This window comes from Rhinopithecus bieti, unplaced genomic scaffold, assembly GCF_001698545.2.
Source record: "Rhinopithecus bieti isolate Rb0 unplaced genomic scaffold, ASM169854v2 scaffold_55715, whole genome shotgun sequence".
Lineage (NCBI taxonomy): Eukaryota > Metazoa > Chordata > Mammalia > Primates > Cercopithecidae > Rhinopithecus > Rhinopithecus bieti.
The window spans coordinates 386,237-413,346 of record NW_016822769.1 but is presented as its reverse complement, the minus strand read 5'-3'; the positions used below and the strand labels follow the sequence as shown (position 1 = coordinate 413,346).

Sequence of the window (27,110 nt, the reverse complement as noted above, 5' to 3'; positions counted from 1 at the left end):
TTTTTTGTTGTTGTTGTTGTTGTTGTTGTTGTTGTTGAGACAGAGTCTCGCTCTGTTGTCGCCCAGGCTGGAGTGCAGTGGCCGGATCTCAGCTCACTGCAAGCTCCACCTCCGGGTTTACGCCATTCTCCTGCCTCAGCCTCCCAAGTAGCTGGGACTACAGGCTCCCGCCACCTTGCCCGGCTGGTTTTTTGTATTTTTTTAGTAGAGATGGGGTTTCACTGTGTTAGCCAGGATGGTCTCGATCTCCTGACCTCGTGATCCACCTGTCTCGGCCTCCCAAAGTGCTGGGATTACAGGCTTGAGCCACTGCGCCTGGCCTTCTTTTTCTTTTCTTTCTTTCTTTTTTTTTTTTTTGAAACAGGGTCTCACTCTGTTGCCCAGGCTGGAGTGCAGTGGCACAATCATGGCTCAAAGGGCTGGGATTACAGGCGTGACCCACTGTGCCTGGCCTCACTTATTTTAATATTTAATGCTATGCTGTTTTCATGCTTGAAAAAAGGTTCGGGAAAATAGCCACAAAATGATTAGTTATCACAGAAATGAACATGGAAAAAGGAATCACTGGATTATTATATTTATAAGGACTTTTGATTGAGTCTGACCCACTAGGGTGCCATTTCTTAGATCCCTTGTGATTGATCTTCTTAAAGTTGATCTATACCCAGTGAATCATCACCTTAATCTATGGTTATAACAAAAGTTGCATTCACAAATGATTTTAAAGCCACAATTCTATGTAGTTTAGGTTTTTTTCAAATACAAGATTAGACTTCAATTTGTCTACTTTTGCTACTCAGTTTTAAGCCATAAAATGGGACTCAGACTTGAAATTACATTTGTTTCTCTACTGCTCATTATTGCTGAGCTATTTCTTATTTGTCTTTTACTGATTGCAAAACAGACCTAAGGAGAACTGTTGGTTTTCATTATACGGATCTCATTTTTTAAAAATAATCATTTTAGACTGGGCATGGTGGCTCACGCATATAATCCCAGCACTTTGGGAGGCTGAGGCAGGCAGATCACCTGAGTTCGGGAGTTTGAGACCAGCCTGACCAACATGGAGAAGCCCCATCTCTACTAAAAACACAAAATTAGGCCAGGCGTGGTGGCTCACGCCTGTAATCCCAGCACTTTGGGAGGCCAAGGTAGGCAGATCACAAGATCAGGAGATCGAGACCATCTTGACTAACACAGTGAAACCCCGCCTCTACTAAAAAATTCAAAAAATTAGCCGGGCGTGGTGGCGGGTGCCTGTAGTCCCAGCTACTCGGAAGGCTGAGGCAGGAGAATGGCGTGAACCAGGGAGGCGGAGCTTGCGGTGAGCCGAGATTACGTCTCTGCACTCCAGCCTGGGCGACGAGCGAGACTCCGTCTCAAAAACAAAACAAAACAAAATTAGCTGGGCATGGTGACGCATGCCTGTAATCCCAGCACTTTGGGAAGCCAAGGCAGGCAGATCACCTGAGGTCAGGAGTTCCAGACCAGCCTGAACAACATGGAGAAACCCTGTCTCTACTGAAAATACAAAATTAGCTGGGCGTGGTGGCACATGCCTGTAATCCCAGCTACTCGGGAGGCTGAGGCAGGAGAATTGCTTGAACCGGGAGACGGAGGTTGTGGTGAGCCGAGATCGCGCCATTGCACTCCAGCCTGGGCAACAAGAGTCTAAAAAAATCATCATCATCATCATCATCATCATCATCATCATCATTTTACTGAAAAAATTTAGTGTGTGGATGCAAATAACTTGCCCTTTCAGTAGTATCATGCAATAGGTCCGTTAAAAGGGAAAAGAAATATTGACTAAATTCACTCATTGAATTTGCTTGTCTTTTAATAAGCAAAAATGTCTAGAAAAAAGAAATCTCAGATGACAGTAATCTAAACACAAAAAATATTGTCAGTGGAGTCCTCTTTGAATCCAAAAGGTAGGCATGTGTCTAAATCATGTATTAACAGAGTGATTCAGTATTTAGCCCTGGCAGGGACTTTGGTAATCATCTGGTCTAGGGACATAAAGTAGTTGGTGTCCCAGCTAGAGTCAGAGTTCTTGTGTCTCATCTCACAGTCAGTTCATTGTGCTCACCTGACTTCTGTACTTGCAACTGTTAAAATCTAAATCAACTATTGAAATATTCATATCAACTATTAAAATCTAAATTATGATTATTTTCAGGCACATAATGTCAGCTTTGCTAACACTACCTCAGATCCATTTGATTTCTTGGAAACTACCAGGACTGTATTGGGTTTATTTTTAAAGCCAAGCAGCTTTATAAACCTTAAAATATTTCGTCTTCGAAACCTAAAAGGCTCTTTATTTAGTCCATGATGAATATTTGAGTAGTGTTAAATTTATCATTCTGGCAGTACTCACATTGTACTTGTCATTAATTGTGACTCATCAAAGAATGTTTTGATGTTGAGTCCTTGGCTAACAGATGGCTCTGTTTAGAGGAATTGAGGCAGTGAGCTATGAAGTCCAAGGAGAGAGACTTCTTACATAATTAGTCACTAGAGGTTGTTTGAATTTGTAAGAAAGCACAGTAATCTGTGGGGGAGGGAAGGTTGGCCTTTGTGTCAAGGCTAGAGAAGGCTATTTTCCAACTCCCTTCAGAGGATGCATAAGAGAGTTGATGTCAGTGTTGTTTGTATGCCAGGTGTGAGCTGGAATGACACAAATGGCCAGCAGAGACGCACAAAGTTGAATACTTGCTCGTTTCTGTTTCTAAGGAGTCTGCCACCTTGGTGACATAGCCACAGAGACCACCACACAGGAAAGAAGAGGAACTCAAGCAATAGAAGTACTAATAAGAACTTGAGTATAGAACGTAAAGCAATGAATCTTCCTTTTAAAAAGCATTTACCAGCCAGGCAGGGTGGCTCACGCCTGTAACCCCAGGACTTTAGGAGGTGAGCAGATCGCTTGAGTCCAGGAGTTTGAGACCAACTTGGACAACATGGCAAAACCCTGTCTCAAAAAAAAATTACAAAAAATTAGCCAGATATAGTGACACACACCTGTAGTCCCAGTTACTCAGGAGGCTGAGGTGGGCAGATCGCCTGAGCCCCGGAGGTAGAGGCTGCAGTGAGCCATGATCCTGATTGTGATGTCACCACTGCACTCCTGGGCGACAGAGTGAGACTTTGTTTCAAAAAAAAAAAAAAATTTTACTTCAGAGACTACAGAACCATCTCCCCCTTCTTTCTCCTCTGTCTTTTGCCTTTTTCATTTTTTTTTTCCTTCTAGATTGTTTTTTCTTCTATTTTCAGTCCATCAGTGGTACTCAAGACATGGTCCTCAAAGGCATGAGCAGCTCTCAGTACATTATTCAGCACCTGTGTGCTGACCACCATGTTAGCCCTGAAACTACATGGGCAGCTTATCTTATATTCTGGGTCCTAGTGTATGCACAAATGAGTCATTATTTGGAATGATATTTAGTGCTTCTTTAATTAAGAAAAGGGGAATATACACTGTATCATAAATAAGACCAAGAGAAACCTGAAAGACAAAATTCAGATTCTCTTCGATATATTCAAAAATATAATAGGTTACACACACTTGACCTTTCTGAGCCTCAGTTCTTCATTTGCAAAATAGGTTAATGATATATGCCTTGTGGAGTTATGTGAAAATGAAATAAGCATAGTGTCTTGCCCACAGTAAAGACTCAGTAAGTGGTCTCTGTGTTAAGGAGGAAAAGTAAATTAAGTAAGTAGGCAAGGATGCTGACTTGCTTGCTAGCTACACGGAAACACAGGAAAAATGATTAAGAATAAAAACAGACTGGTAGTTGAATTAATGATCAATGAAAGAGACTCTTTTAAAAGGCTGTTTGTCAAGAGCACAACATTCAAAATAAAAGTGATGAAGATTTCACTGCACATTATTGGAGTGTTACTTTAGTTTGGCGCTGCATGGCTTAAAAACTAAATCAAGTAATACAAATGACTGAATACCTTCTGAGAGGCTAATAAAGAACAGTGGAGAGAACCAAAGATTAGAAATTGAAAGCCTGGGCTTGAGCCCCTGGCTCAACATTTTCTAGCCACCTAACTAGAAATTATCACAGTCTGGGCTTGGTGGCTTACACCCGTAATTCCAGCACTTTGGGAGACCAAAGCAGGTGTATCACTTGAGGTCAGGAGTTCGATACCAGCCTGGCCAACATGGTGAAATCCTGTCTCTACTAAAATTACAAAAAATTAGCCAGGCGTGGTGGCAGGCACCTGTAATTCCAGTTACTTGGGAGGCTTAGGCAGCAGAGTTGTTTGAACTTGGGAGGTAGAGGTTGCAGGGAGCCAAGATCTCACCACTGTACTCCAGCCTGGGTGACAGAGCCAGACTCCATCTCAAAAAGAAAAAAGAAGAAAGAAAGAAATTATCACAAATAGGTGACACATGACCTCACTCAGTTCTCACATCTGTAAACCAGGTTAAAAATAATTTTTGAATTTCTGAGGATTTTGGGGAATATGTACTTTGCAAAGTATAAAACATTATATAAATCAGTTTTTTAAAGGGATGATAGGGGAAGATACTCCCTTTAAAAAGGCTGACTTAACTGCCTGTAGATATTATCTATAAAAGAATAAATGAAAGGTAGATGATGGTAAATCTTTATTTTCATAGATGATAGAATTGGAAGAAACGGGAATGCAGTACAGTCAACTTTGTAGAGACAAAAGAGAAAAGGCCCAATCATTAAGTTGTCTAAACAATGGCCAGCTATTAATGAACATAAGTAATCCCCTTGTTGCTTTACTTCTTCTGAAATTCATGAACTCATCATTTCCAGCCTTTCTGAACAGACACACGTACATATGAGCAGCTTTAACAAGTAAAAATGACTTTAAAATTCATTTTGTTTAATGCCTTGGAGTGTTGCAAAGTTGATTAAGAGACACTAATATAGGTAATTACATTTTAGGGATGCTTTAGTTAACCTGTTACCCAAGAGCAGGGTCAGAGACTGACTGACTTTTGAGATTTCTCCATTCAATCTATTTTCTTAATTGAGCAGATGTTTCTAATTAAGATGTTGAACACTAGAGCAAAAAAAAAAGTCATCTCACATCTTGTATATTTAAATCAGTTTGATTTTATTTATTTATTTCCATATCTTCCCTCAAAGTAGTTGAATTTAAAACAACTAAATGAGGAAGAAAATTCCGATTATTTCCTTTCTGAAGAGGTGTTTGTATGAGAGCTGATTTAGTACCTTCAATACTTGAGGAGACTTAGGGGAAAAAACCATGTCTGGATTAAAACATTAAAAATAGAAACATAATTCCAAGATTAAGTCCCTTGACTTACTTGACATTTGAAGTAATTTCTGCAAAGTAATTTCTTTTGTAAAGACTTATAAATTTATGAGAGAAAATACCTTATCCTGCCTAGAGATTCTTGTGTCAATTAACAATAAACAAAATTAGAGAAAACCAAGCATTAGACTGGAAATGGATCTACTCTAAGTGTGATGGAATCATATTCAAATTATTAGTTGAAATAGTATGAGCCTTCCCTTTTTATCCAGGGCTTGAATAAGTACAGCTATGAGTGATTTTATAAGTGGTCCTTGTTTGCATGTACTACTTAGCCTTTTATGTTTTTGTCTTACCTGTAGTAAACTTCCACCAAGAAATCAGAACCCCAAATGGATCCTCAATTATCATCTGAAACTCTGAAAACATGTTGGTTCTCTTGTATAGCCAAGAACCATGCCCTAAAAAAAAAAAAAGTCTCTGAAGTTGGTGCCTTTTACTTGATTATAACCAGAATAGAGACAGTTCATTGGAAAACATGGAATGTATAGAAGAATAATTTGTTCCTTTATTGGAGCTTAATGTTCTTTACTCAGAGGTTGATTGCTTATGAAATGTATTAAGAAATTGTGTGTTTCACCATCATGGCACATGTATACGTATGTAACAAAACTGCACGTTGTGCACATGTACCCTAGAACTTAAAGTATAATAATAATTTTTAAAAGGCACTCTTGGCCGGGCGCGGTGGCTCAAGCCTGTAATCCCAGCACTTTGGGAGGCCGAGAGCGGGTGGACTGCGCTGAGGTCAGGAGGATCGAGGACGCCCATCGCTGGCTAACACGGTGAAACCCCGCGTCTCGTACTAAGGAAGATAAGTACGGAACAAAACTAGCGCGGCTGAGGCCCGCCGCGCGCTGCGCGGTGCGGGCGCCTGTGAGTAACGCAGCTAGCTGGACAGGCTGGAGGGCAGGGAGAATGCGTAAACCCGGGAGGCGGAGTCTGTGCAGTGAGCTGAGCGATGCTGCCACGGCATCCCAGCCCAGCGCGACAGAGCGAGACTTCGTGTCTCAACAAAAAAAAACAAAAAAAAAAAAAAAAAACAGGCACTGTTTTAGGTCCCTTTTTAGAAACAAACATAGTTTAATCAAATTACTAGTTCAATTTTTGGCCCTCTCTCTTGTTTAATCTTTTTTGGCTGGTTTTTTTTCTCTTTGTATTAACTTTTAGGAACTCTAAAGGATATGACAATTGGGGCAAGCCCACTTAGTTTCAATATCCTCATCTGAGGGACAAAAGGGGGTTGAACCCTTAGTTATTGCTCAACTTCCATCCAAATCTAAATTGATGGCTCTTGAAATGTTTGCATTCCCCACCATACTAATTAAAAAAAAAAAAGTCGTAAAAAAAAAAGAAAAATCGCGTGCTTAACAAAACAAACTTATTCAGGTTTGATGGTTTACTGATCTACACACACACACAAAATGGCCCTTTTCACAAAGCAGTTGCCTTTCCTCAACTTCTCCATAATGCCATACATGCATACAAATCACACTTTCAGTTATTCACTGTAGAAATCTCGTAAGATCAATAAGAAATCCCTCATGATAACTGGGCCTTCATTGGCTTTCTTTTGTTGGCCAAATGCTGAGTATTTTTGGTTTGAGATGATAACTTTATTTTAAGCCTGAGAGAGCAGTTGACTTGCCCTGGGTCTAATGATACTAAGCAGCTGCCACAGCCCGTTTCACATCCACTAGAGAAGACTGTCCCTGGAGAGGGAACATATAACTGTGCATGTCTCTTTCAAGATGTCTCTTTGGGTACCATGTTGGGAAGTGACTTTCCAAGGGTGTGGAGTGCCTTGTGTTTAGCTTTTTTATTACATCCCTGTGCACAAAGGAGAGATAATGTTAAGGAGTTGAGACTTTGAGAAAATTCTTGTTACTTCATTTGCATTTACAGTGTACCTAAAGCCGAGGCCAAATTTTGATTTAGCAAGATACATCAAAGGCAAATAAATTTACTCATATAAACAGTAAAATGACATTTTTTTCTTCTGTGTTCCACAATCAAAAGGAGCTTCATTTGCAATGGGAGAGTGTAGGAACAGGAGGATAGTCCCTTTAGATAGTAATGGTAGCTTCCATTTTCTGATCATTTACTGTGTAAAATGCTCAGCATATCATCTAGCACATAAGAGAAATAGCTGTTAAATGAAGAGTGCTAGGTGCTGTACTAGGCACTGTAGCACTTTATATCACTTAGCTCATGTAAAGTAGATTTCATCTGAGGCTTTGCAGAATGATAGGGACAGTCTTATTAAAGGGCATGGGTTGCTTCCTCTGATGAAAAAACTGAAACTTAGAAAGATTAAATAGCTTGTTTAATGTCACACAGCTAGTAACCATGGCAGACAAGACTCCATACTAATTTAATTCCAATGTCGATATTTAATATATCGCATCCACCACCACCCCCCCCCCGCCACACACACACAGAGAGAGAAAGAGAGAGGGATTCTTTGAGCTATCTCTTCAGATTTTCACTTGTTTTAGACTATCTCATTGCCCTTACTAGACTGTCCTTGCTCCTCTTGTCAGATTTACTCAACAGTATATCCATTTGATTTCATTTCAAGACATTTCCTAAACCTAACCTTATAACAGAGATACCCTACTTTATCTAGGAAATGTTCTTCCCACTATTCATAGAGCATCTTAAATCAAGCCCAGAAAGCCTTCTCAGAATATTTGATATTTTCCTGGGGCCTACAGTATACCCAACTCCCTTTTCATTTTTTCATTGTTCCAGTATTTATTATTTTCTCTCCAAATTTACTAACCTCTTATTTTCAATTAGTCAAAAAGAATTACAGAGTTGTAGAACTAGGAGAAACCTCAGCAATCTGACCTCTCAGCCAGTTTGTCCAACTTCCCTTATACCACACCCCCAAGAGATGAAAGCTGTATCTCTCCATTAAGATGGGCACACACTGTGATCAAGACTTCCTAGAATAATACTGGGGAGTACTGCAAAAGCTCCTGACCCAGAGTGTAGGAAGAAAATAACTCGCGTCTGATTAACTAGTATTTATGGAGCACTCACTACAGTGAGGACATTATTGCCAGGGATTGGGGTGGGTAAACAATGAGTAAGACACAGTCCCTGCTCCCAAGGAACAAAATCTAAAAGGCTGTGAGGGATTGAGTAGACTGCACAAATGTACAAAAAATGACACAAGTATAGATATGAATTCTTGGGACATTTAAAGGAAGGAAATATCATAGCTTGTTGGAAGGAATCAGAAAATACTTCATGAAGAAAGATAGACTTCATCTGAGGCTTTGCAGGATGATAGGGACATGGATTGCTCCCTCTGATCCCCTGTTAGACAAGGCTATTTCATCAGGCCGAGACAAGGTGGATGCGGCATGTGCCAAGCTCTGTAGAAAGAGATGCTATGGAAATGCTAAGTAAAATGCCATAGTTGTTGTTCAGATACGGCAAACCAGGATGAGTTAACCCCTTTCCCCTCACACACATTATCACCTACACATTTTGGGATGGTGTTGGGTGAGAGTCATCCTTATGCCTGCCCTTCACTATTACTCATCTTACTTTGGCCACCCAGCTGTCACTTTGTCCTATCACTCATCCCCTGCATTTGAAGTAGGGAAACAGGCAACTGAATAATTTGGGGTCTGTAAATATAACCTTTGAGTCACTATCACATGGTGCCTTTGTGGGCCAGGACAGTACCCAGTGCAGTGATGAGCTTGCCCATCTGCTTTGGGCCTCAGCCCTCCAGCAGGCCTTCGTCTCCTGGGTAAGAAAACAGGCAGAAGCATCTCTGGCCCAGAAGAACGCCCTAAATCACAGTCTGCCGTTCTGTGCCAGCCCCCAGGGACAGCGTGAGAGCAGAAGAGATGAGAAGTGCACAAACTGAATAGCCCTTTTCTAATGATATTTAATTGAATCTGGGCATCGACAAGGCTTGGCCAAGTAGCTTTCTTTCCCTCACGTGCAGCTCAGCTCTGCCAGATTTCTCTTGTAATGATCATTCTACTCAGGTAGCCCAGAACTTTTTCATAGAATGAGGCCTTGGGTAAGGATCAAGAAACCTGGGAACCAGTTTCAGCTGTGCCATAAACGTTAGGCAAGTCATTTAACATCTGTGAGTTATTTTTTTCTTCATTTATAAAGTAGGAAGAATACCACCCATCCTACTGGTCTCCCTGAATATTGTGTCTAAGACTGTAAAGTCACATAAATAGCTGAGAATGCCTTTTGAAGGGTTGTTTTTATTACTAGAGTCTTAACTATTAACACAATTAAGTGCAAATAATACCACCCATGGGGGTAACAAATGACAAGTACCTTGTCAAAACCTGTTATCACTCTTCTGTTGGCACAGGAGTATAAATTATAGCTAAGGTGTGAAGTTTTTATTGTTGTGAGGGAAGTGGTTTTGAGGGATAGCTGCAAATAAAGAGCAAAGAAGGATCTATCCTGGTTCTCCTAGTTCTACAACAAAGCTTAGTGAGTGATACGGTCTGACCATAAAGAACAATGTCTACAACATAGGCCATAAGAGTAGTGATTCTTCATTTATGTTTTCCTGTTGCTATCTGACCAAGCCTTCTTCTCATTGTTGATTTTCTTTGGTTGTGGAGTAGGAGTGATGCTTGCTTCCTAATTCTGCTCCCTCTGCTACCCATCTCCACCATCAAGGATTGAGCCTTGCTTGAGGGATGGGGATGCTACCAGAGAAAAGCCCAGAGAGCAGCCAGCAAGGACTTTGTGATTGCAGAATCTGTGCAGTTTTGCTTCCCTGGGAAAGCCCTGAGAACTCTTTAGCAGATACCAAGACTATGCTGCTAAGTCCTCCTGATTGAATTGCTTCACTGGACATTGTGGTAGTGGGAAAGTCCCTGGGCTGTGCTCTTGATTTCATAACCCCTGGGGCAGCTCCGGGCTCCTCTCACATCTACAGCAGAATTGCCAGTAGAGGAAAAGTCATTCTTAGGATCACAGGACAAAGCCTTAGTGGAACTTCTTGAGGTCTTGCCACTGGCTTCTGGGGTCCTCCAGCAGTGGAGGGCAGAGACTATCTTCCTAATTTAGATAATTTATCAGGACCAGATTAGCCTCTTTCTCAGCTGCACTTTTTTTCTTAATTCTGCTTTCTGCTGACTTACAGTTTTCCTCAAGGAGCCAAACAAATAATTTTTCATCTCCATCTGTCTCTTCTCCTATTCACTTCCCTTCCTGGGTGGATTATTCCAGAGTTCCAGCAAAGCTGCCTTCAGCAGCCTCTGACGAAAGCTGCATGCTCACCGCATGGCTGCACACTGGCCACACATGCCCCTTTGGCCATCGCAAGTAAAGAGGACCCAGCTCAGAAGCTGCAGTCTTGCTTTCTTTTCATATGTTTTCTTGGGAAATCTCAAGAAAGTGCAGTGCTCATTCCTGGAAGCGAGTCTGCAGTGCTGAAGCCTTGGTCACCCTAGCGTTCCCTCTGCATGATGGCCATGCTCCCAGACTATCCAAAATGCAGCAGTGCATGGAAAGAGACAGGCTGCTGAGGTGTTATTGGTTTGCAATACCCCGATAAGGAGATTTCATTCCCTCCTTGCTGGCAGAGTTATATAGAGTAATTACATAAGTACTGCTGTGACACTAGGCGGAATCTCATTAAAAACTGTATAAAGAACAATTGAGTTGTGCTAGAGAATATTCATTTTATTCCAGTTGAGTATAATCCATATAATAGAACATTAGCCTGTGCATAAATACTGGTGTTGCTCCAGCTCCCTGATAGAATGTATTTAGGATGTATATTTAGTGCAGCATTTGCTTATGTGGGACATGACAAAAAGTCATTATGAGGCAAGTCCAGATTTTCCCACCTGGTGAGGAAGTTGCTCACTGTGCTGAGCAGATTGTTGTTTGTTTTTTACCCCTCTTGGGAGAGCTACTTGTTCAGCCTGAATGGGACACTCTATGGCAGTTTGACCACATGGCAACTCTGAAACACACACACACACAGATGCACATACAGACTCGGGCCCAAAAGGATGTGTCCCCTTAGCAGGTTTAGCCTTCCACCCAAGATGTAAGAGAGGCCTGGTCAGGGGAGAATTTCTCCTGTGTTGTTGTTCCTCTATTTTCAGAAACGTAGTGGGCAAGTCCTTGTTTAATATAAGGATGTTTTTGGTTGATGGCATGTGAATTGTCCCTTCAGCCTTACTGACCATCACTCATCACAACAAACAAGAGCCATCCTAAGTAGTTTGCTAATACAGCAGTCTAAGGCTCAAAAGCATTAAAGGACAATAACGTCTAATACAGTTATACCACTGTACTGTGCATGACATACTTTCAACATATTATGTGGTGTGTGGGGAATTCAGTAATCCACTCTTAATTATCCAGAGCATAATGTTTAGTATTTGAAGTCTAAGAGCACCGTGAATTATTTTCTTTATAAAATATTTTTCATTATACTTCTAGTGTTCTATAGCATTATAGGGTAACTACAATCAACAGCAATTTATTGTGTGTGTATATAGAATATATATAGGTTTGGTTTTTTTTGTTTTTTTTTTTTTTTTTTTTTGAGACGGAGTTCCACTCTGTCACCCCAGGCTCGAGGTGCCGTGAGGCACATCTCGGCTCACTGCAAGCTCTGCCCCCGGGTTCACACCATTCTCTCTGCCCTCAGCCTCCTGAGTAGCTGGGAAGCTCACAGGCACCCCCGCCAGCCACAGACTGGCTAATGTTTTTTGTATTTTAGTGTAGAGACAGGGGTTTCCCTCATGTTTAGCCAGGATGGGTCTCGATCTTCCTGACGCGTTGGTGATCCTCCCACCTTGGCCTCCCAAAGTGCTGGGATTACAGGTGTGAGCCCCTGCGCCCGACCCTATTTATTGTATATTTTCTAATGGTAGAAGAACAGATTTTATGTTCTCAAAACAAAGAAATGATAAATGTTTGAGGTGATGCGTATGCTAATTACCTGATTTGATCATTACACATGGTATACTGTGTTGAAATACCACACTGTATTCATAAATATGGACATTATGAGTTAATTCAAAATAAAAGCAAAAGGGATGAATTGTATGAATATGAAAATAGGTTTTATTATAAAACAAATCACATCACAAAACATTTAGAAAGTAAGAGAAAAACCCTCTTGACCTAACTTTAGCACCTTAGTACACTGATAATTATCATTTGCTCTTATTTTCTTCCAGTCTTTCTTTCTTGTGCATTCTTGTACATTCATCATAGTACTATATATATTTAAACTGCTTTTCCTCTGTAGATCTTCTGACTGGCCCACCTGAATTTTGTTATCTGGTCTCACACCACGTTTAGAGGAAAGAAACCAAGATTAATCATCCTCCGTTGATATGAGGGGCATTATATTGAAGACTATATATCCCTGTTGTTAAAAGTCAGTGTCACTTTGTCTGTAATCAAAGTACCAAAATGATGGCAGGGGAAGCATTCAACTGTTAAACAGCCAGCCTCTCCGGTTATTAAAATAGCGCTGAGCAAGGCAGCTGGAGTAAACCATTTTAGAATCCGGGGTTTGCTGTCACTGGTAAGGATGTCCCAGCTGTGCCTTATTGTCAAAATTCTCTTCATCATCTCAGGTTGCCAGGTCCCAAGCTGAGCTCACTCTGGGGACTCAGATCCATTGAATAGGAATGCTTGGCCTCTGCCCACGTTATTTAGGAGCTGCAGGTGAAACTGAGGTTAAGAGAGGCTCAGTTGATGTCTCTCTTAATGCATCCCTGCCCACAGGAATGGGTGTGAATGCATATGTATTTCCAAGTATGCCTGAGGTAGCTGAAGAGAGACTATAGAATCTTCATCCCCCAGGACTTGTCATCAGCTTTCACTCTAGTGTAGTTTAAGCATGGTTGTTTGTCTATGTGAATGCATGTTTTAAAACATGAAGCCAATTTTCCTTCCCAGACAATGGCCTGCTCCCCTTTTTATTGAGGAAAATAGGATTGATTTTAGGATCTCATTAAAGGAGGCACATGTCTCTCCTTGGTCACACCCTACTCCTTCCTTCACCCATCCACCTTCCCGGTTGTACAGAAGCACATCTAATACACATGGCCTCTAGGGCAGAGATCTGAATGGGTTTCTTCAAAGGCTGCACCATCCCACCAGTAACGAGGGCTGAGACCACTGAGCAGTGGGCCTGAATTTGTAACCAGAGCCTGCCCACATGCAGTGTAGGACAACCCCTAGGCTTCCTGTTCTCCAAGAAGGAAGAAGGAAGCAGTTCGAGAAACTGAGGCATAATTGTGATGACCAATGCAAGTTCCAGAGCTCCTGGCTGCCTGACACGTGTGCCCTTCCCAAGCTATGGAATCTCCTTGCAGCATGCAAATGTCCTCTTCTTTCATCCTTTTTTTTTTTAAGTTAGTAGAACTCCCTGAAGTGCCCTTACTCTCCAAATATGTGCACAGCATGATGTGAGAGATCACTTCTGTCTGTAATGGATGCCTTGTGTCCAGAGTATTTTCCTGGGTATTGTGTTATTCAATTTAAGACTCCTAATGCATGATTAATGTGTGTTTAAACAGTCATTGCCTAATCGGACTGCTTCACCTGGAGGACACTGGGGAGTACACAAAGCCGACTTACAAAAAACACCATTGGCTATGTGGAATGATCCAACAACTCTAGTGTCGTACAAGGAATGAACATTTTGAGGCTCATGTGGTGTTCCCATCTCATCCTGTAGTTTCTACAGAGCAGGACTTTCAGAGACTGGCTTCTAGGACAATTTGTTTAATTCAGTATTTTTTTGAGCATCCATACGGCAAGACTCCATGAGTTCCAGAAAGGGGAACTGGAGGTAGGTCCTACCTGAGCTTACAGTGTAGTAGGAAGTAGAATATGTTTGTGAATAATTGTATCACTGGGTGGAAAGTTATGAGGGCCCTAAGACTGAGTTTTAAAGGGGATGGAAAGTCCATCTCATTGTGAAGGGGGAACCCATGTGAACAGTGAGCATAGATGGTAGTGGATGGGACTGAGGGGAAGGGAAGGAATAAGAAACCTACAGTTACTGCTAGGGATGTCAGGGAACCTTGCGGGGGCTTTGCAGGGCCTTTTCCTGTCATCCACACAGGCCACCAAAGTGGTAAGTTTGGGTGCCTGAGGTGTCCCCATTGGTGACCCTTGCTGAGCTCTTTCCCTGCAGGCTTTGCCTACTAACCATGGAGCCCTGCAGCCTACTTAGCGCTTCTTTTGGTCTGTATGTCTGTGAAACAGGAGAAGTGTCCCATGAAGAGGTCCCCAAATTCTAGATTCTTATTCACAAAAAATATGATTTGAACCTAATGAGCTGTGGACAGATGGCAAATAGGAAAGAGAAACTAAGGTGGTTGACACCAAACATTTTGGTCATTTTCATTTTCATCTCATTTGCAACCCATAAAGGTTCTTAGAAGATTTGCATGTGACTCATCACAGAATCTGAACCCTCAAAGTGGGTCATGCCTGAAAAATGGATGAGGAGTTTTCCTCTGACAGATGTTAGTTAGGGGACAGTACAGGCCTGTCCTTTTCGGAGAATTGTTAGAACTGGTTGCATATAAATAGAACCTGAAAAATGGGAACTTGGCTTTAAGGTATCTTATATAGAGTGAGGGAGTATTGGTATGTGTGTGTATTTATACATACTTTGCAAAAAATACGCCCTCTTTATGGAAACTGCTTTACAAGTTAGGCTCATAATTGCTACATGATTCAACTACCAAATTACTGAAATGTTCCCTGCAAGGAGGATTTGACATTTAATAGAAATTTTAATATAATGGAGTGAATATGTCAAAAATCCAAATAGATTTTTAATTCTTTAACTTATTCTAATTTGAACTTAGAAGAAAGGATGGTTTCAGGTAGGTTTTTTCTTCCCCCTTGCTTACGAATAATGGTGGGTGGCAGAGATGGACACTGAAGAGGACTCCAGACTTCTACCACTATGTCCTAACAGTTTCCCAGGCAGCAGCCATATATTAGAGTATAATACACTTTCAATCCCTTTTATCCTGTCAACTTGGTTATTTTTTGTTATTTTGGAAAATGCCATATGGCACAATGATTATATATTCAGGTTCTATAATTAAACTGTTTGGGTTCAATTCCCATCTCAGTCACTTACTAAGCAAGTTTGCCTGCTTTCTCTGTACTTTCATTTTCCCTTTTTTAAATGGGCGGGATTGTGGTACCTACCTCATAAGGTTGTTGTGATGATTAAAGAATACATGTACAATTCTTAACACAGTACCTGATACAGATTTAGCACTCAGCCAGCATCAGCTTTCTTTATCCTTCCCTCCTTACCCCTCCTATTCAGGATCTCCACCTGTGGGAGAATAAGCCCAAGGATAGTTATTAAAAATCGCCAGCTTGGCTACTTGTTAGCTTTTACTAACATCTGGAGTAAACGGTTTAAGTACTGGAGGGGTTTGAAATGTAGTAGGGTTTATCTGTTAATCTTCCTGTATCCCAGCTGCCTCTGCTTCAGCAATGAGGGAGACTGAATTTATGAAAACTAAAGCTTTCCCAGGCCTCTACACACTCTGTCTGATAGAAAGTGCGCCTGTGCTGTCTCCCTGGGGGTGGCGTTCCTCCCTGCCTTTCTGATTGTCATCACCTCGGTTCATGATGCAACCATTCATCCCCTTGCCCTCTCTATCTTTCTTTCTTTGTTCATTCTTCTTTTTGTTTCTCATGCCTTTCCGTTCCTTGAAACCTCCTTAAAACCAAGGATTATAAAAACCATCATTTTGAAATTAAATTTAGAATTTCAAATGGATTTTCTTTTGTAAATTGCTTTTTATAAAGCCATACCCAAACACTGTAGAAAGATATTTTAACTGTCAACTTTTGCCAAACTCGAAGTTATCAGCATGAAATTGAGAGATGATAGCTTTTAAATATATGGAGTTTGGAAAACAGAATAAATGGACATTGTATAGCCATGCACAGCTTTTTGTAATCTACCAATAAGTCTATTTCCTAGCTAATATTCTTCACACATATTCTCACACTCAAGGTAAATATCCAGCAGTCATCACTGTGTAATGTTGGCTAAAAGTGAACCATTCAAGACATTTATGCCAGGAAATTTAGATTTTAAAGGATATTATACAATGGAAGAGAAGTTGCTTAAACACCAGTGTTCATTAAATTCTACTCAAGTGATAACATTAAAAGTAGACATTTCTATAGGTTCCTTTTTCTTTTGAACCAGTTCACCTCAAATCGACATGGTACATGGGAATTTAAAAGCTTGTACTTTTCCAGCTTATGAGTAAACTGAGAAAAGTAGTTTAATGCCAGAAATGGGGTCACCTGGTGTTCTAAAGACTGAAATTGCCTACCAGACTTCCAAGGTATTTACTTGAACTAACATTAGTAAATAAATTAACCAGGTCATCATTTGGAATGTGTCTGTCTTTTAAAATGAGCTTGAAGTGTTTGAGGAGCACAGAGGAGGCCATGTGACCAACATGTAGGGAGCAGGGGGACAGAAGAGAGCAAGGTGAAGGTGGAGACCCCCTTCCATCCCGGGAGCCCACTGCCCCATCTAGCAGAACTCTTTCATTAAACTTCTTCCCTCAACCACCCAGAGCCTAAACCTTCTCTTCTGAACATAAGACAACCCAATCCTCTACTTCCTTTCCCCTCCCCTAAGACTCCCACACATATCCTTCATGTTTTCTAATGCATTTTACATTATTATGTTAGAGATACCCCAGAGGCTGTGTGTTGGAGTGGAAAGAGAATGAACAGTAGCTCTGAGGCTGAATTTTCTCATCTGAAAAATAAAATTAGAAATAATGCGTGTAAATAAAGTGCATGGCACATAGTGCTCAGACTCTGCCAGCCTGAACCACATCCCTTTGCGGCCTATGTTATTTCCTCATGTATATGCATATATAAATATAACAGGAGAAAACTATTAACTTATAAGTATTTACAGTCATGCTATATACGCACACACACACACACACTGAGGAAGAAGAATCCTGTAATTGCATGGCTAACCATGCTGCCTTTGTTGCGATGAGCAGAGAAATAGATACAGCTGCAGATTTAGAACAGTCAAGAACTTTGCCTTTAAAAGAAGAGAGAGAGATAAGAGAGCAAGGGGCCTGGATAGGACTGGAAGAGGGAAGTCAAGAGGAGGAGAGATTTGGGTGCTGTCAGAGGAAGTGAGACTTTGGGGAATTTTTTTTTTTGAGACGGAGTCTCGCTGTGTTGCCCAGGCTGGAGTGCAGTGATGTGATCTCAGGTCACTACAACCTCCACCTCCCAGGTTTAAGCAATTCTCTGTCTCAGCCTCCCAAGTAGCTGGGATTACAGGCACGTGCCACCATGCCCAGCTAATTCTTGTATTTTTAGTAGAGACGGGTTTCACCATCTTGGCCAGGCTGGTCTTGAACTCCTGACCTCGTGATCCACCTGCCTCAGCCTCCCAAAGTGCTAGGATTACAGGCGTGAGCCACTGCACCCGGCCTGGAGAAGATATTTTTAAAAGATCTGGGGGGCAGAGGGGAGAGTTTTGCTTTCTGTGGTACAATGTGCCCTCCCGTCCATATGCCTAAGAAATCTTCAGAAACGTTATGTTACACTTGAGTGCATTTAGAGTGGGATGCATGCAGTGTGTGTCCAAGAAGTTCCATGTGGTGTTTTGTGTATGAGTGTCCTATGTTGTCATAGGATGGGGGCATGGCAGGCATATAAAAGTCCCACTTCGTTCATAATGATATTCCACTGTAACAAGTAAAAGTACTTTCATATGTCAAAAAAATAAATAAATTGAAATGTCCTCAGTAGTAATTTAAATCAGTTCTCCTCTGCCCACAACTGACGATGACTTTGGCTTTTGTTTAGTATTCTTTCTAGTTCTTTGGGTTCAGGAAAATTTTTTATTTAAAAAAAATGACATTTTTAATGAAGGGAGTCTTCCTATAATGCCCAAGCACTTCCTGTTGAACCAACTCTCCAGCAGGTTAGTGTAAATGTTGAATAAAATATAAAAAGCAATCACCTAATGCCACTGGAGCATAATAAAAAGGAGGCAGGGTAGGGTAGGGTCTACCCTTGGAAGAAGGAAATGGCAGTGGGTAAGTTTCCCATTTTTTAATGGCTTTTAGATTAAGGGATGTCCTATCTGGTGTCATATAAACTCATAGAAACCTGCCAGGTGCTATGGCACACGCCTGTAATCCCAGCACTTTGGAAGGCCAAGGTGGGTGGATGACTTGAGCTCAGGAGGAGACCAGCCTGGGCAGCATGGTGAAACCCACCCCTACCAAAAATAATAATAATAATAATAATAATAATAAGTAAATAAATAAACTTATAGAAACCCACAGTTTCTATCAAACCCACAGAGGCCACAGCTTGGGATAACCACAGCAACTGGAAAATGAGGAGGAAAATTCCAGAAAGGAGAGAGGCAAATGGGAAGCCCAAATTCTGTGCATAAATCCTGCCCAAATATCTGGCTCACCCGTTGACTACATATGCATGGGACAGACTCCAAGGAACCCAGCTAAGCCTAAAAGAACCACAACTTCTGAATAGCAGTTCTTTTTTTTTCCTTTTTCTTTTCTTTTTTTTTAAATTAAGAGACAGAGCCTTACTCTGTTGCCCAGGATGGAGTACAGTGGCGCAATTGTACTTCACTGTAAACTTGAACTCCTAAGCTCTAGCGACCCTCCTAAGACTCCTCAACAGCTGGAACTACAGGCATGTCCCAGCACACCTGGCTAATTTTTTTTTTTTTTTTTTTTTTTGTAGAGACAAGGTGTCACTATGTTGCCCAGGCTGGTCGGGAACTCCTGGCCTACAGGCAAGAACCGCTGCTCCTGGCTGCATCTCATTTTTTAAATGATGAAAATTAATTTTTGGTTTATTGAGCATTTAGTTTGGAAAAATGTTATTTTCATAAGTACCTGGGACTTCAGAATTTGTCAGCCAAGAGCCCTGAAGAACTCCAATCTTTGAGGGTGCCATTTCAGAGCTAGTTTGTTGAATGCCTTCTTGGTGCCCAGCTGTGTAGGCTGGGGAATTGAAATATCTTTAGGAGGTTAACACATACACATATGAAATTAAATAACACGTCAAAAGATCTCTATACATTGTTCATGCCATAGGAATTAAGAAAAATCGGCTGTATGCTCGCGGACTACTCAGATATATAAGATAGCCCTTGTGCTTAAGGAGTTTGTGGAGCTTAGTTTATATAGCAACATAGTAACAGAAGATTATAAATGATGAAATAATATACAAACAAAGGAAAAATTACTTCTGGTAGGAAATAGAAGACTTTTTCATGGACTCAGTACCATGTGGTCTAAGTGTGGAAGACTGTCCAGAATTTTGACAGATAGAGACAAAACAGAATATTTTAAGCAGAGCAAACAGCATGACCAAAGGCACAAAGGCACAAAGGTAGGAAATAAAGAGATTGTTTGGGGAATGTCGTGTAGCCAGACTTGCCTAAAACAGTGAATGTGCCAGTTTGGAAATGAGGAGGGAAGTTATTGTTTGAATATTTGTCCCCTCCAAAACTCATGTTGAAATTTAGTACTGAGCCAGATGCAGTGGCTCATGCCTATAATCCCAGCATTTTGGGAGGCTGAGGCAGGAGGATCACTTGAGCCCAAGAGTTCAAGACCAGCCTGAGCGACACAGCGAGATGCAACTCTACAAAAAATTTAAACATTAGCTGGGTGTGGTGGCACAACCCTGAAATCTCAGCTATTTAGGAAACTGCGGCCAGAGGCTCTCTTGAGCCCAGGAGCTCAAGGCTACAATGAGCTGTGATCATACCACTGCACTCCAGCTTGGGTTACAGAGCAAGACCTTGTCTTTTAAAAAAAAAAAAAAAAAAAAAAAAAAAAAAAAAAAAATTTAAATGTAGTCCCAAATGTGGCATTATTGAGAGGTGGCAGCTGGGCGTGGTGGCCAAGATGGGAGGCACTTTGGGAGGCTGGGATGGGAGGATTGCTTGAGCCCAGGAGTTTGAGACCAGCATGAGCAGCATATTGAGAACTCGTCTCTACTAAAAATAAAAATATATAGTTAAAAAAGAGGTGGGATGGGCGCAGTGGCTCACACCTGTAACCCCAGCACTTTAGGAGGCCAAAGTGGGTGGATCACTTGAGGTCAGGAGTTCGAGACCGACCTGACCAACATGGTGAAACTTTGTCTCTACTAAAAATACAAAAATTAGCCGGGTGTGGTAATGGGTACCTGTAGTCCCAGCTACTCAGGAGGCTGAGGCAGGAGAATCGCTTGAACCCAGAAGTGGAAGGAGGTGGAAGTTGCAGTGAGCCGAGATCGTGCTACTGCACTCCAGCCTGGGCAACACAAGTGAGACTTCATCTCGAAAAAAAAAAAAAAAATTAGCTGGGCATGGTGGCTCACACTTGTAATCTCAGCTACTCGGGAAGCTGAGGCAAGAGAACCACTTGAACCCAGGAGGCGCGGAGGTTGCAGTGAGCAGAGATTGCGCCACTGCACTCCAGCCTGGGCAAGAAGAGCAAAAACTCTGTCTCAAAAACAAAAAAAAGAGGTGGAGCCTTTAAGTGGTGTTGGGATTTGTAAGGGCTTTGCCCTCCTGAATGGCTTAATACATTAATAGATTAAAGGGTTAGTGGATTAATGGGTTATCATGGGAATGGGACTGGTGGCTTTCTTAGAAGAGAAAGAGCTGAGCCTAGCACATTAGCACACTCCACCCCATTATCATGTGATGCCCTGTGGCACTTCAGGAGTCTGTAGAGTCCTCACCAGCAAGAAGGCTCTTGCCAGATGCAGTGCCTTAACCTTGAACTTCTCAGCCTCCACAATTGTAAGAAATAAATTTCCTTTGTTTAGAAATTACCCAGCTTCAGGTATTCTGTTATAAGCAACAGAAAAGGACTAAGGCAGTGGCCGATGGGATATGGCACTGAAAAGTAAATGATCAATCATGGAGAGCCCCAAGTGCAAAATAACAAAGTCTGTGCTTTGCTGTAAGTAGAAAGAGGGGTCACAGAGGCCAGATTTGGTAAAAGGAAAGATTTCATGGACAATGTGGAACTTTTGCCCTGAAGGAGAGGTTGTATTCATTTTCTAGGGCTACCATAGCAATCACAGACTGGCTTGAAACAACAAATTTATTCTGTCACAGTTATGGAAACTACAAGTTTGAAATCAAGGTGTCAGCAGAGACATTCTCCCTCTGGAGACTCTAGGGAAGAATCCGTCCTTGCTTCTTCCCAGCTGCTAGTGGTTGCTGGCAATCCTTGCCATTCCTTGCTTGTTACTACATCATTCTGATCTCTGCCTCTGTCTTCCCTCTGTGTGTGTCTACGTCTTTTCATGGTCTTCTTATAAGGAACCAATAATTGGATTTAGGTCTACCCTAATCCAGTATGGCCTCATCTTAACTAATTACATCTGCAAAGACCTTATTTCCAAATAAGGTCACATTCTAAGGTTCTATGTGAACATGAATTTTGGGGGACACTATTCTACCCAGTACAGAGGTGAATTAAAAGTATCATGAAATATCCAAGGTCTTACAGTTCTGGGCCTACTTAATCCTTAGTATTAAAGTACTCTCTTATGGCCAGGAGCAATGGCTCTCGCCTGTAATCCCAACACTTTAGTAGACCAAGGCAGGAGGATCACTCGAGTCTGGGAGTTTGAGACCAGTCTGGGCAACATGGCAAAACCCTGTCTCTTTTTTTTTTCTTTTCTTTTTTTTTTTTTTTTTTTTTTTTTTTTTGAGATAGAGTTTCGCTCTTGTTGCCCAGGTTGGAGTGCAATGGTGTGATCTCGGCTCACTGCAACCTCCACCTCCCGGGTTCAAGCAATTCTCTCTGCCTCAGCCTCCCAAGTAGCTGGGGTCATAGGCACGCGCCACCACACCCAGCTAATTTTGTATTTTTAGTAGAGAAGGGGTTTCTCCATGTTGGTCAGGCTAGTCTTGAACTCCCGACCTCAGGTGATCCACCCACCTCGGCCTCCCAAAGTGCTAGGGTTACAGGAGTGAGCCACCACACCCAACCGGCTAAACTCTATCTCTAAAAAAAATACAATGATTAGCTGGGCCTGGTGGCACATGCCTGAAGTCCCAGTTACTTGGGAGGCTGAGATAGGAGGCTGTCTTGAGCCCGGGAGGCGGAGATGGCAGTGAGCCAAGATGGTACCACTGCACTGCAGCCTGGGTGACAGAGCAAGACCCTGTCTCAAAAAAAAAAAAAAAAAGTATTCTCTTTTATGGAACATTATTATTCATGACAGTGTATTATGTGTTATGATTAATACCTAATTATTCATGACTCATTTATATTTTGACTCTTATATGTTGTCATTAGTAGTAACAAGAATTTAATTTCACTGTAAACATTAAAAATTAAGATATCACTAAATACTAATTCCAGCCTTCTCCCTGTCTTTTGCTCCCTTCCATTGTTCCAGATGAGTAAGGTTAAATGCATTTTTGGGGAGAAGAGGGTTATAAAACCCTCCACAAAATCTGCTTTCTAAAGCAAAGCCATTCCATTAAGCAACCCTAAATTTGGATTGTCAAAGACCCATAGACTCTGAAAAACAAGTTGTTAAAACTCATAATGAGTTTCGGTGTTGCTGCATTTGGAAATGCTTGCATCTCAGCATCAGCCCTTGTACTAGACTGCTCTAGGAGAGGGCGAGGGCAGATGTCTGAGGGACTCTTGTCTTTGAAACCATCATTTCAGACATTAGTTGAAATTCTATATTCTTGACCTTCATACATTCTTTAATTATGAATTCCTAGCAGTCATAATTTGTAAAAAGCATATGAACAAATCCCCTAATGACAGATCAGAGATGATTAACTTAAAATATTTAATTCAACTCAGAAGAGCCAAAGATGGGATATCTTCCCTCTGCCCCTATACCAGCAAGCCTGACTTTTTCTAACAATATCCTTAAGTTAGAGAAAATGCAAATGAAGCCTTGGAGATTCAACTTAAAATGAAAACATTTTGCAGCTGTCATGGCTAATTTGACAATAAATATGAGCATCAGTAATTCTCTTAATATATTTCTTGAATAAGAATCTTTTTTTTTTTTTTTTTTTTTTTTTTTTTTTTTTTTGAGACGGAGTCTCGCTCTGTCGCCCAGGCTGGAGTGCAGTGGCCGGATCTCAGCTCACTGCAAGCTCCGCCTCCCGGGTTTACGCCATTCTCCTGCCTCAGCCTCCTGAGTAGCTGGGACTACAGGCGCCCGCCACCTCACCCGGCTAGTTTTTTGTATTTTTTTAGTAGAGACGGGGTTTCACCATATTAACCAGGATGGTCTCGATCTTCTGACCTCATGATCCGCCCGTCTCGGCCTCCCAAAGTGCTGGGATTACAGGCTTGAGCCACTGCGCCCGGCTTGAATAAGAATCTTAGAGGTAAGAAAATATTGCTTCCAAAGGCTCCTGCTGATGGGCTACATCTTCAGATGTATTTCATGTCTGGAATTGACCCACTTTCTTATGAAAATGATCACCAATATACAACTTGAAGTTAGTGTTTAGGCTCAGCTGAGCTCACAGGCGACACCCCCACCGTAGTTTTCTGTGCAGAATTAGTTTCAGTTCTGCTGGCCAGTCTGAGAAAAGAGCACTTAGAATGGTATTTGTATGACATAATTTACTACTTTTATTTTTACAGCTCTTATGCTGTCAAGATTTATTTTTTAAGTGCCTGCCATATTTCAAGAAGTGGGCATACCAGGAGAAGTAAGATAAAGTCCCTATTCCACCCACCCAGCTCTCCATGACAACTTACAGATAATGACAACATATTGAGAAGCAGATACAACATATTGACAGGGTTATGCCCAGAATGCTGTGGAAGCTCAGAAAAGAGCATCTAAAACTTGCTTTAAAGAAATGTACAAGTAGCCAGGCACCTGTAGTCCTAGCTACTCAAGAGGCTGAGTGGCAGGATCACATGAGCCCAGGAGTTTGTGGCTGCAGTAAGCTATGATCAGTCACTATACCCCAACGTGGGCAACAGAGTGATCCTCCCACCTCAGCCTCCTGGGTAGCTGGGACTACAGGCACACGTTACCACACCTGGCTAATTTTTTGTATTTTTTGTAAAGATAGGGTTTCACCATGTTGCTCAGGCTGGTCTCCAACTGCTGGGCTCAAGCAGTCTGCTTCTTGGCCTCCCAAAGTGCTGAGATTACAGGTGTGAGTCACTCTGCCTGGCCCAAACATGATTTCTATGCTTTGATATTGACTTCAACCTTGGTACCTACAAGAAGATAATGTATTCTAGCAACCATTTTTTTAAAACATAGGGATTGCCAAAACAGTGCGCTCTAAAAAGAAATCAATGCAATAGCTGATCTAAGAAATCTTAATTATTTCCTTAATTAATTCAGTAGTCAGAGCCCTGAAAGAATTAATGGCCCATTCTCCAAAGTCATTGTGATAATACTCAATTTAAAGATAGCTTTCAACCTGTTCTCCCAGACTCGTGGCTGAACTGAAATTGTGGAAACTGTCCTGCATTCCTCATTCTCATTCACGCCCCTCTTCAAATTGGTCACTTAAATACTATTTATTCTGCCACCTAAATATTTAATTTTTATCCTCATTGCCCTTATTGCCTATTATAGCTCACCTGGATTGTTACAGTGATTTCCCAACTAGTTCTTAGCATGGTATACACAGCCCTTCACCATCTGGCCCTTGTTTACCTCTCCATATTGATCTCCTGCAACAGACATCCTTGTACCAGGGCAGTTACTTGAAATTCCTAGAACATGCCCTAGACATGATGGTCTCACTCCCACCAGACTACCCCTGTACCTTGTACATACCTCTATTATAATAGCTATCATCCCATTGTAATTTGGGAGATATTCTCCCCTACCCAAAAATAAGGTTCACTTTCTAATTAATGGATAGTCAAAGGAATCATTCTATCATTCCTCATCTCTAGAGTCTCCCTGGGTGGGAAGAATGGGCACAAGAAATAGGGCCCCATTACTTTCTTGGAGCACGGGGATGACTTGAATGCACTGAGGAGGCTGCCCCAGAAAATGTTCCTTGGCTCTGCATCTTGCAGTCTGATGCCACACGCTTTTTTAAGCATCTTTTTTTATCATCGTTTTTTGTTTTGAGATGGAGTTTCTCCCTGTTGCCCAGGCTCTGGAGTGCAGTGATCTGGGCTCACTGCAACTTCTGCCTCCCAGGTTCTAGCAATTCTCCTGCTGCAGCCCCACGAGTGGCTGGAATTACAGGCACCTGCTACCACGCCCAGCTAATTGTTGTATTTTTAGTAGAGACAGGGTTTCACCCTGTTGGCCAGGCTGGTCTCAAACTCCCAACCTAAGGTGATCCGCCTGCCTTGCCTCCCAAAGTGCTGGGATTACAGGCATGAGCCACCATGCCCGGTGCTTTTCTAAGCATCTTTGACAAATTAAAAAGAGCACCCCAACCTGGCGCAGTGGCTCACACCTGTAATCCCAGCACTTTGGGAGGCTGAGGTAGGTGGATCACTTGCGCCCAGGATTTTGAGACCAGCCTGGGCAACATGCTGAAAACCCATCTCTACAAACAGACAAAACATTAGCTGGGCCTGGTGGCTCATACCTATAGTCGCAGCTACCCAGGGGGCTGAGGTAGGAGGATCGATGGAGGTCAGGTGTTCAAGGCTACAGGAAGCCATGATTGCACCACCACACTCCAGCCTGGGTGACAGAGCAAGGCCCTATCTCAAAAAGATAAAAATAAATAAATAAGTACATTAATTAATTAAAAGAGCACCCCAGAGAACAACTATAAGACACTCTACCTGGGGAGAAAAACCTACAGAGCCAAATTAACTTGTCAATGGTGCATCTTTTTACTGAGGCAGCAGCTTTTCTTGTCTTGAACTGATGACTTCTTTTGGCCCATACATGTCATGCTGAAGATTAGGGAGATCTGGAGTGTGGAAAGGAAGAACAAGATTAGTAACCGCCTTTGGGAATGTAGAGAAGGTGTATATAACCTCTCATGTTATCCCTGGCACCTGCCTCATCAGCTTCCCTATCTGGGGGATTTGGGATTGGTTATCCACTGATATTTAATCTCCAGGATATAGAAATTTGGAAATGTTCTAATCAAAAATCTATTGGCTGGGCACAGTGGCTCACACCCGTAATCCTAGCACTTTGGGAGGCCGAGGCAGGTGGATCACTTCAGGTCAGGGGTTCAAGACCTGCCTGGCCAACATGGGGAAAGCCCGTCTCTACTGAAAAAAAAAAAAAAAAAAACTGGACGTGGTGACGCACATTTGTAGTCCCAGCTACTCAGGAGGCTGAGGCTGGAGAATTCCTTCAACCTAGGAGGAAGAGGTTGCACTGAGCTGAGATCATGCTGCTGCACTCCATCCTGGATGAAGGGCAAGACTCTGTCTCCAAAAATAAAACAAATAAATATTAAGGATGAGTGTGGGCCGGGCGCGGTGGCTCAAGCCTGTAATCCCAGCACTTTGGGAGGCCGAGACGGGCGGATCACGAGGTCAGGAGATCGAGACCATCCTGGCTAATACGGTGAAACCCCGTCTCTACTAAAAAATACAAAAAACTAGACGGGCGAGGTGGCAGGCGCCTGTAGTCCCAGCTACTCTGGAGGCTGAGGCAGGAGAATGGCTTAAACCCGGGGGGGCGGATTGTGGATAATTTATATATGTGCTTATTGTATCGATATGGGTAGTCAACAGAAGTCTCGGTCTCAAAAAAAAAAAAAAAAGGAT

At 42.0% G+C, this 27,110-nt stretch overlaps 1 protein-coding gene across 5 annotated transcripts in view; it reads left to right on the top strand.

Annotated features, from left to right (window-relative positions):
- FRMD5 (FERM domain containing 5) overlaps positions 1-27,110 on the top strand; it is a 348,152-nt gene that overhangs the window by 248,341 nt on the left and 72,701 nt on the right. The window contains exon 1 of one of the 5 annotated variants that reach the window (XM_017861044.1): positions 14,107-14,164. The exons of the other annotated variants lie outside the window; for them this stretch is intronic. The gene's annotated coding sequence lies outside the window, so the exon portion shown is untranslated. Of the gene's footprint in view, positions 1-14,106; positions 14,165-27,110 lie in introns of those variants that run through there. 5 annotated transcript variants of the gene reach the window in all.